The sequence below is a fragment of the Gossypium hirsutum genome, chromosome D01 (genome assembly GCF_007990345.1).
Source record: "Gossypium hirsutum isolate 1008001.06 chromosome D01, Gossypium_hirsutum_v2.1, whole genome shotgun sequence".
Lineage (NCBI taxonomy): Eukaryota > Viridiplantae > Streptophyta > Magnoliopsida > Malvales > Malvaceae > Gossypium > Gossypium hirsutum.
Genome location: NC_053437.1, coordinates 4,876,332 through 4,888,883, shown reverse-complemented (window position 1 = coordinate 4,888,883; position 12,552 = coordinate 4,876,332).

Here is a 12,552-nt window from a genome sequence, read left to right as displayed (position 1 = left end):
TACTCGCCTAAGCCCAAAGTCTGTCGAAAAAGTGAAATGATTTTAGTAAAAAATATAATCTGAAAAACTGGATTTAAACAAAAATAAGACCTGATTTCTAAACGGCTAAACTTCGGGTAGAAATTTTTTAGCTTGGCCTAACTTGAATCACATACCTATATTTTTTTGGTTGTATTTTCAATTTGTTAACCTTTATATATTAATTTAATAAACCGTTAATCTTGAAATAAATAATTTGATGATGGAATTTAATAACATTAAATAAATTAAATAACTTTTTAAATTTAAAAACAAGATCAAAATATGATTTAAAAAAATCATCACATTTTCGGTTACATTTTTATAATCATGCGACTACATACTGATAATGCAAACATTTACAAACAGACAACACAGACACACATTAGGTATTTAGGTGTGTAATGCTTACAGTATATGAAACAAAGGGGTAGCTCCATATTTGACCTTTTTAATATTTAGGGTAACAAATTAAATTTATTATAATTATTTGCCAAACTTCAGTTGAAGTACTCCATTTTCAATATTTGACCCTTTAAACCTTTTCTTTCTTTCTTTCTGTTTGCACTTTTTTACTATCGTAAAGGGCATGCATTAATTACTTAGAAAAACCATCTTCTATTAATCAAAATGAGGAAAAAAACATAAAATTTTCTTCAAACTTTATTCATAACCTTTTTCTTTCTTTTGGATTAAAGACTGGGAAAATTTCAATTATTGTCATTAAAATGTTAATGATTAAATTTAATTAAAAATTAATTAAACTCACAAAGAAAAATGTAAGTGTTAAGGACCATTATGTTATTGAATAATAAATAAATCAATTTATATGTAAATTTTATTAATTATATTTTGTATACTTTATATAAATAGTTGTGTGCCCATCTATAACAAGTAGACCTGTCCATGGGCTAGATCAGGTTTTGTTGAAATTTTAGGCTCGTTTGTTAAGCCCGAGCCTAGATCAGCCCAAAAATGGGATTAAATTTTTATCCAAGCCCGGTCCAAATAAAAATGTTAAGATCCGAGTCTAGTCCGCTTGAATTAAATTTTTTATATAATTTTTTAAAAAATATAATACATAAAAAATATTAAAAATATTAAAATAAATGTTTCTCAGCAAATTAAAAATAAAAATTAAAAAGTATTTATACTTAAATAACATTAAGATAGGTGTACTTAACAAGCAAATTCCTCTAAAATAGTAACAAAATTAACAATAAAATAAGAGTTATACAATATCCAAATAATAATAACAAAGTAGTAATAACATAATAGTGAAAGTATAGCAAAACGGTGAGAAAATAATAAAAAAATAGCATATTTTTTTAATTTTTTTGCTAATTCGGGCCGGGTCCAAGTTAAAAATACATTACTCGAGGTCCGATACTTTTTTAAACAAACTTTAATTTTTTGCCCAAACCTATTTTTTAAACTTATATTCTTGTTTAAACCTTTTTACTTTTCGAGTAAATTTTCAGAATCAACTGGATAACTCAACCCACAGAGTTGTAATCACAAGGGTTTAGAACTAATTGAAATAACAAATTGAAGCCAAAAAGGAGAGGTATTCATTCACAAGTAAAGTGTTGTCTTTTAATTTATTAAAATTAATATTCCAATATCTTTTCTCCAAACTGTTTGATGGCATGCATGGTCAACAAGATTAGGTTGTGAGAGCTTTTGGAAATTTGCATGAACCTTTTTTTTTATTATAAAAGTTGGGAAATTTGAAAAAGCAATCAATTTATTCTTTTTCTGAATTTTTGATCCGGCAAGTTTAAATAGTAAAAATAAACCCATTGAAAGCATAGAGAAAATAAAAGATTTTAAGCCAAAAAAAAGTATTCAAGTAGCTAAAATAATTTGTTTAACCCTTTTTTAAAAAAAATTGGAGAGGGAAATGAGATTAAACTCAAACTTTTATGTCTATAATATAATATTTCCATATTTAAGATTCTAATTATGAGTTTGAACTACTAATTTTACAAATAAAAATTTCAATGTGAATTTCAGTTTAATTAGTCCAATTTGTATTAGCTTTAGTTTGGATTATACGAGCTTTTTTTTAGTTATGCTGTAATAGTTTAATTCTACTTTTTGTTTATTCGAACAACCTGTATTGTTATAATTTGATATTTATGGTTCTTCGGATATACACTTATAACATTTTCAAAAAAAATTATCAAATGCGGCGATTAATTTTGGAAAGATTATTTGTTACATAATTTTTTTTACTGAACTGTTAGTAAAATTTTTAGAATTTAGTTATAAGATTTAAAGGGTAATAGATTTGTCTAAGAAATTTTTTTGGACTTTACTGAAGACTTAGTTTGAGCCCATCGTAAACCAAATCAAGCAAATGTATTATTGGATTCTCTATTTTAAATATTAAAAAATAAATAAAAAAAGTTTTTTAGAAAATAATAGAATATAAAGATATCACTTATAGTATAAAAAATAAATAAAACATTATAAATGAATACACAAATGTTATGTTTGTAGGATAATTTTGAAAAAGAATGAAATAACAAATTAATAGTAACCGTAATACTAAAAAAATATAGAAATAAATTAAAAATGCATCACATTGATCAAATCGTTAAAAATTACATGCTAATCCATTATTATCATATTATTCTAACGATGAACTTTAGTGAACTAAGAAACTATTATCGAAAATCATAAAAGATTCATTATATCAATAATGCATAAAAATTATATTTTAAATTACTTATCTTCGTTATCATCTCGAATTTTAGTTTACAAAGAAAATTACTATACTCTTAACTTTTTAAACATAGGGTAACTTTGAATTCAAATTTCCTGTCTACCAAATCTTGTCTATATTTAGACCGTTCAAACCATAAATCTACGTGGCTAATCCGAGTATGGACTGTGCCACAAAGTCTTCCAAAAATTAATTAGATTAAAGAAGTCATAAAATAATATATGAAAATAATTATTATTATTATTTTTCTATATAAGAAGTTGATTGAATTGATGAAGTTTGAATTTTTAAATATTCTAATTATATGTAATGTTGATTGAATCCATTCGGAATGGTTGGATATTTGGTTTTGTTGTTATTTTTTTATTGTTATTTTTCTCAATTTTATTATCATTTCACTATTATGTTGTTACAAACATTGTATAACGCTTATTTTATTGTTAATTTTGTTACTATTTTAAAAGTATTTACTTGTTAAGCTACACTTATCTTAGTGTTATTTAAGTATATATATTATTTTTAATTTGTTAGAAAACATTTATTTTTAATATTTTTATATATTATATATTTAAAAAATAATATAAAAATATTAATACGAATGGGTCGAGCCAGCCCAAATTTAAATATTTTTATCCAGGCCGAACTTGGACCTAACAAATGAGCCTAAAATTTTAATTGGATCCAACTCGATTTATAAATACCTCTAATTTGAACCCATCGTAAACCAAATCAAGCACATGCATTATTTTTATAATTAATATTTAAAAAGATAATAATAAAACAATTTTTTTTAAGACCATAAACCTTTGACTTTTTTTCTTTTTTAATAAAAGAAAACAACTACAAGAATATATGATGGGTACAATTAAATAGGGGGCGGTAGAAAAACTTTGCTATAATCTTTTTCTTTAGGAAATTGATGTTATAAAGTAAAGTATTAAAGTCACCTTTTATTTAATTTATTTATTAGGGTAGGTTTGTAATCTATATTTGGAAAGTTCAAAGCATAAATTTACGTGGCTAATCCGAGTAATGGACCGTACCACAAAGTATCGCCGAAATGAATTAGATTAAATACGTCATATAAAATTTGATAAAAATAATGTTATCATTACTTAATATCTACACTTTTTGATATATTTTAACCTTTAATTATTTCTTTTTTTTATGGTTTTAAAAATCATATTGGGTTGGTATTTTTATTTTTAATATTTTTTTAAAAATAAGTCTGGTTTATAATTTTTATGATTTTTAAATAATTTTAAAATTTTAAAAGGGTTTAATTGGTTTTTTTTTTAGTTTGTTACTAAAGCCTTTTTTATCGTTTCGCCTTTTTTGTTAAACAAAATTTTAATTTACATCCAATAAAAGAGAAGTCAAATTGAACAAATATGTAAATGTTGAGAGCTAAATTTATTATAATACCTCATATATAAACACTAAAACAAATATTTAACATGCGATTTTAACTAAAGGACTGTTTTGCGCACTCATCTAACATATAAAGGCTAATTTGCCCATTTTTTCTATTGGGAGGCTAAAATGCACTCTAGAGTATAGAACATGTAGTTTTGTGGCACTTCTACCAATGATGTCAAATTAAAATATAAAGATTAAATCTCAAATCTAATCATAAAAGAGAGATCAAAACTAAAATTTAACTACAGTTAACCCTCTTTATAACAACCATAAGCTATAACAACATTCCAATGTAATAATCAAGTTTCTAGAATAATCACTTTTTTAATATTTTATTTTAACCCTCTATAACAAATTTTCACTTATAACAACATCCATAGTTATGAAGTATATTTTTTATTAAATTAGTTCTTCATGACAACATATGGTCTAAATTTTTAAATAAAGGTATAGCTATTTCGTATAAGCAAGTCTATTAATTATCATTTATTAAATGAAAATGATCTTAATTAAAATATTATTTCAATAAAATAATTAAATTTCATGTGGAGTGATCTACTAATCATATTTTATTAAATGAAAATATATTCAATGCGTGAAATTAAAGATATCAATTCAACAAACTATTAAATCCCCTAATTAAATATTGTACTATGAATTAGGAACATCATATACATATTAATTGATTACTTGAATTTAGTAACTTGTGATAAATTAACTAATTTAATTTGATAACTCATTGATTAATTAAATTTATTAGATTTATAAATTTTATAATTAATCTTGTGAAAGAACGCAAAATAAAATATGCATAAAAACAATAATATATCACCTATTATACATCTTTTAATTTTGTTGATTTAATTCGCACTTTCTTTATTTGATAGAAATTCACGATATAAATTCTATGGTAAACTTATAACAAATAAATAATTAAAAAATAATTAAACTCACAAAGAAAAATGTAAGTGTTAAGGACCATTATGTCATTGAATAACAAATAAATCAATTTATATGTAAATTTTATTAATTATATTTTGTATACTTTATATAAATAGTTGTGTACCCATTTATAACAAGTAGACCTGTCCATGGGCTGGATCAGGTTTTGTTGAAATTTTAGGCTCGTTTGTTAAGCCCGAGCCAAGATCAGCCCAAAAATGGGATTAAATTTTTATCCAAGCCCGGTACAAATAAAAATGTTAAGATCCAAGTCTAGTCCGCTTGAATTAAATTTTTTATATAATTTTTTTAAATTTAATACATAAAAAAATTTAAAAATATTAAAATAAATGTTTCTCAGCAAATTAAAAATAAAAATTAAAAAGTATTTATACTTAAATAACATTAAGATAGGTGTACTTAACAAGTAAATTCCTCTAAAATAGTAACAAAATTAACAATAAAATAAGAGTTATACAATATCCAAATAATAATAACATAGGTTAAATTTTATTGAAGTGGTAATAATTTTTATTTATGAATATTGTTGACACTATTTTTTTGATGAAAACGGGGTCGACTTGGATTTAAAAAAGAATGAAAACGGGAGTCGCCACCAATCCTTTTTGACGAGGTGTGATCGGGTCACCTCAAAAAGTGGTTGTTTTTAATAAATGATTTAATTTTATAAAAACAACGATTTTGGTCTACGAAATTCAGAAAAATGAGTTCGGGAGCCGGTTACGCACGAGGAAGGATTAGCACCCTCGATACGCCCAAAATTGGTACCTAGTTGATTAATTAGTGTTTTAGTGTCGAAAATTGAAAATTTGAAGAGTTTTAAAAAATGCGATCCTTAAAAGAAAATCTGATATCGTGAATTGAAACATAAGATTCTCTTGTTCCGAAGGAATATCACATCCAGCACGTTAGGACACGATACTCTAAACCATCGAAACCAAAATCACCTTATAGTTTAATGAAACCATGCTTTGAAGCTTTAAGAGGATATTTGGCTATTTAGTCAAACGAGAAATCGAAACCCAGCACGTTAGGGCACGTTTTCTCGAGTTTCCAAACACGAAATATTGCCTTATTTAGAAAAATTTTCCTTTTGGTGTTTAGTGTCAATGCTTGACAAAACAATAACGAATGCGACAAGGTGAGCAAAGTAAAATGAGTAACAACAATGCAATAGGCAAAATGAAATGACGAGGCGATTACATAAACAAAGCATACAAATAAATAAATAGAACTAACATTTTAGAAAAAGCACAAGTGTACATGGATAAATAAACAAACACCAAATAACAATGATGACAATAAATACAATTATGTAAAATGTATATATATGCATGTATAATTTAAAACCATAAAATAAGAAATATATATAAATTACAGAATATGAAGACATAGATAAGTATGTACATATATATAAATCGGTAAATATTATAAAAAATGTAAATGTGTATTTATATATTTACAAATCGTGATAATATAAAATATATGTATGTGAATTATAAAATATGTGAAATATACAAAAACATTTTTAAGAGTATAAATATATAAGTATGTATATGATGTAAAATATGCATAAATATATGTAAGTATATAAGAATTATGAAATGTGAAAAAATATATTTAAGTAGGTATAAGTACGTATATCTACATATATATGTAAAAAATATAATATTAAAAAAAGGGGTATATATATATGCGTAATATATATAAATACATATATAATGTAATGTTAAAATATTCACATAATATACATAATAATAATGTTGAAAACATCTATTAATAATAAATATATACTTATATGTATTAAAGATATATTCATAAATACAAAACATATACTAATAATCACAATAGTAAAGATAAAAAATGTATACGTAACATAATGCAAAAATATATAAATGTTGTGATATCTAAAAACATATACATAAAAATGAAAGAAATGTATGACGAATAATGCAAAGATATTTGTATGAGATAATGGGAAATATACGAATAGCACGATATTTACAAGTGTATGCTTAATATAATTATTTAAAAAATGATATAAATAAATGAATACATGAAAATAATACCATATACACAAAAATACCTATATATATATATATGTAATGAAATATGTGAACAAATATTAATATTAAAGAATATATAATATATGTATATAATAGTAGAAACGAAACAAAATACATATATAGTTAAATATAATACAATAATAATAAAACAACAATGATAATAATATTATATATATAACGATTAATATTTAAAATTGAATTAAACAGCAAAAATATTATGAAATTTAAGGTAAAAAAAATAGATGAAAAAGGGATGAGATTGGATTAAAACCAAATCTCTGGGGCGAATTTTGAAAGAAATTAAAGGAGAATGGACTTATCAGAACGCGCGTTAAACTATGGGGGATCAAATAAGTAATTTATCCAAACACTTGAAACGACACCATTGGAAGGGGGACTAAATCGCAAAGTGTAATGGATTTCGGGGTCAATTTATAAACAACGAATAACTTGATTGCGAAATATAAAAATGCGGAAGGGCCAATTGCGCAAATAGCCCTTCCGCTCAAAAACACGCGGATCCTGCCCTGGTGCGGGTCGGGTCGACCCGCCCACGTCCGAAACGACGTCGTTTTATCATTAAACAGGGTGGACCAAAACGGTGCGTTTTGGTCCCCTATAAAAGCTAAGTTTTTTTGAAAAATTCATTTGAGACCAGGTGAGGGAAAAAAAAAGAAAGAAAGAGGGAGAGGGAGGGCACGGAGCGATTTCCGGCCAAGGGGGGGTCACCGGACGGCCACCGGAGGCTCGCCGGCGCCGGCGCCGGCCACCGCATGCGGTGGTCGGAAAGGTAAAATTTTTTATTTTTTTTTGCTAACTCCTTTTTTATAAACTTATGCTATGTAAGAATATATAATCGATGAGTTTTTGAACAATAAAATAAAAAAAACCTTAGATCTGACTGCCTTTTCTGTTTCGGGTGTTTTTCTTGCTTGAATCTGCTTTTACTCTTGTATTCTTAAGTAGTATTACAATTGAAAATGAAAGGAAAAAAAAAATCCTTCGTTCCCATGACAGATTTCGGCTTTTAAAGCCAATATATTTGTTTTGTTCCTTTTGTTTATTATTTTCCCCATCATTCGCATGCTTTCCTTGCTGTTGTGTTTGTTCTTGTTGCAGGTGGTGGGCACGGTGGAGCAGGTGGGAGTGTCAGACGCGTGGGCGTCGTGGTGGCCAAGGCTGAGGCTTGCGAGTGGCGACCGGTCAGAGGCGTGCATGCGTGAGGGGGGCAGACGAGGCTGAGCGGCGCGCCCTAGGCATGCTGCGCCTAGGGTTTTCTGCTGCAAACATTTGTTTTTTTTTATTTGGGCTAGGGTTTCTGCTATTGGGCTAGGTAGTGGGTTGAATTTTGGGTTTGTTATTTTGTAATTGGACTGTTGTTTATTGTTTTAATATTCGGGCCTGGGCATAAAATTGGGCCTTACAAATATCTGACATTGTCATGTTTCATTTAAGTAGTAATAAAATTCCTAGATTTGTTTGAGTCAGGCCAGGCAACGACATGGTTTCAATAATTCATGTTCAGCTTTGAATCAAGGCTTCTCCGTCTACTTATTTTACTATTTAACTAATAATAAAAATATTCTTTGATAAGAAAAATAACAACAAAATATTAAATTTAAATAAAAATATTGTATTTTTAATTTTAATTTGAGTCACAATCTCTTGTTCATGGATTAATCTTTATGAATGATGTCAATCAAGTTGTGACCTATTGAATGGGTATTCACCTTCTTCACAATTAATCTAAATTTAAATCACAATTATATATATAACTTTAAAAAAACAATACTTGCATTAATGTTTATATATATATATGTATATAATCCTTTAAATTTATCGATTGAGTCTTAGCTCGATTGACACGAGTATTGGTGTCAATGCAGGAGAACGTGGGTTCAAGTGAACTGAAACGCATTATCCTCCTCTTTATGGTTAGAGAGGGGGCTATAAGTAATTTTAAGTATTATTGTAAAAAAAAGAGCAGATATGATTAGAAACTATACTGAATAATAAAATCTTTAAATTTCAATGATGTTGAAATAAGTTGTTAAGATTAAATTGAAAAAAATATAAAATATCAAAATTTTTAAATAAATTCACACATCCTTAACAAAAAAAAGTCATTATCACACAACACAAAAAAGCAAGCAATTGTCATACGAGTGAGACCAAATATTCCCCTATAAAGTCAGAAAGAAATTTCATGAGGTTTCTTAGGGGTTAAGGTACAAAAATCATTCTGTTAACTAAACCAATCAGATACTTTCTAAAACATGATAGGTAGCTATATATTGTCCTGTTTTTGTCAACATAGGCAGGCTCCCCTTTGAACTTATATTTTCTTGTAGTGAGAGAGTTCTGATTAAATCCAGCATATTATAATAATTTAAGTTGAAGAACATTATATCTAGACTAAATTTAGTTTAAACGTTTGTACGGAAACATATTAGATTGTATTAATAGTGATCTAATTATTAGTAAATTTTTTGTCACTCAACTATGAAAAATTATAAAATAGTCATCTAGCTATTTAAATTTTATCTTTTTTAGTCACTAGTTTACTAATTGCGATAGCTTTTAAAATTGGTATAATAGCAACTTTAACCCTCACCGTTTATAAATTATGTCAATTTAGTCTTGATTTTAAAAAAATTTAACCCTCGACATTTGCACATTGTGGGTTTTTTTTTTGTAGTTCTGTTTTTCTTTGTGACATTTAGGGTTAGTTTGAAAGAATGAGAAAATATGAAAATTATTATTTTAGATTTTGGGATGTTTTTATTTTTATTTTTTGTATATTTCCAATCAAATTTAGCTGATAAATATGTTACTTAAGCTTTTTAGGTGAAAGGGTCAGAAAGAAAAGCAAAATTTGAAAATAAGACTAAATTACACAACGTGTAAATGTTGAGGGTTAGGCCTTTTAGAATTAAGACTAAATTGATATAATTTATAAATGTTAAGGGTTAAAATTGCTATTATGTCAATCTTAAAAGTTGCTATCGTTAGTCAATCGGAGACCAAAAAAGAAAAAATTGAATAGTTGGGCCACCATTTTGTAACTTTTCATAGTTAAGTAACCAAAAAATAAAACTAATAGTAGGTTGAGTGACTACTAGAGTAATTTACCCTATTTGAAATCAACATTATTATATCATTAAAAAAAAAGAAAACTCAAAAAAGTGTAAAACATAATATACAACAAATATAAATTAGTTTAAAAAGTGTAATATTTTGGACGAGTTCAAGTACCAATTAAGTACTTTTGGAGAAATTTAGGAGATAAACTATATATTAATTCTTAAAAAATTAACACTATTAAAAAATTAAGATAATATATGTGATGGAATACAAATTTAGGTACCAACTAAGTAAAAGAAAGTTTAAATACCAATGAGGTCCTTTTGGAGGTATACTACATAATAATCCATATTAAATATTATACTATTAGAGAGGTTGTTTTTGGATTGTGTGGGTTGAATCTTGGTCCCATCATTGCTGAATTTGATAGCTTACAAGCGATCAACACTCTTAATGGCACATCTTCGAATGTCTCTGAATTCAGATTAATGGTTAGAGATTGTTTGATGTTAAGCAGTTGCTTTATAATTTTCAATTTTCTCGAGTTAAGAGGGAAGCTAATAAAGTAGTTCATTATTGAACAAGGGTGCCTTTCAACTACTTTGTTACCCATATTGCTCATGATGAAAACTTTTTGCTTACAAATGAAGGAAGAGAATAGGATTAAGTTTATTTACTTGAGTTTAGTTTTGCTCTTTTTAATTTGTGGATATTTTGTTCTTACGTTTTATTGAATTCAGTGAACTTTTTTTTAAAAGAATTAAATATTACAAGATGCCAATAGACTTATAACTTGTAAGGATATTATTAATGGTAAACAAATCATTCTGTTAAAAATTTTATCTTTTTTTATTATTAAAAATGAATTTATGTATGTCAACATAAGGTATACGTGACATGCCACGTGTTATTGTCTGATTCTTTTATCAGCCAAACTAATTTTTAACAATATAAATAAATAAATAAATAAATTATTTAATAAAAATAATCAATTTTATTTAATCTAACATATAAGAATTAATAAAAAAAACAACAAAAGATAATCTAAATCATGTGGTTTTAGTTTGATATTGATTTTGAATAAAATTATAAATAGCTCAGTTACCTAAGCCATTCACATGATCACCCGCATCGAAATAGTCAAAACATTCTTGAAAATTATACTCTCCTCCTCAGATACAGCAAAGTTAGCATTCAATTGGTTTTAAATTAAAAAAGGAAAAGAAAAGAAGATAATTTTTATAAAAAGAGGGTAAAAAGTATCCAAAGATCGAAGCATCTTATGTAAACCGGAACTTTACTTTTAACACAAGTTATTAGCTACTACACTTGGTATAAAATCAAGGTTTAATGCATACTTTAATCCCTAATATATATAATTTTTTATTTTAATTTTTAAAGTTTTTGAGTTACTTCAATTTTTATCATTATCAGACGTTTTTAGTTCAGTCTCTAATATTATAAGGCGTTTTCGGTTTAGTCTTTGACATTTTAAAAATAATTGAAGTATCCAACCAATCATAAATTACCATGTGTTATACGTTGACCTCACAATAACTTTGTCGTCCGAAAAATACTTAAAAATATTTTTTTAAAAATAAAGAATACAAAAAAATATGAATAAATTTATGATAATATATAATTTTTTTTAAAAAAGAGATAGATTTTTTTAAAATTGTAATAAAAATATAAAAGTAATTAGAAACTATAAAATATTGTAAAAAATTATAAAAATGTTAGAAATTGTAAAATATTGTAAAAAATTATTAAAATGAAAAGAAATGAGTAAAAATTATTGTACCTTGGAATAAATGCACTTTCGTTAATCACATTTAAAATATTAAAAATGTGATATAAAAATTGTATATAATTAAAAATACAATCAATTGTTATAAAAATTATAGCATAGTTATTTAGAATGGTAAAGCACTCCATAATAGTGGTGAATTTAAGGAGAAAGATGACATATTTGAATATTCGTGGGCATTTAATTTGTAAATGTGATCATAAATATTAAGGATTCAAAAATTTTAAGGAATAGATGCACATATATTAGTATTTAGATATTCATTTTAATTTTAAAACTTTTTATTTGTGAATTAAGATATCGATCTAGAAACAAGTAATTTATCTTAAGATGGTAAAAAATATATATTTGAAATAATTAAAAATATTATTCAATTGAAATAAAATGTTTTTCTATTATTTAAATATTTTGAAAAAAACATATCCAATTTATCTTCTAAAAAAAATTTACCAATTATAAATTTT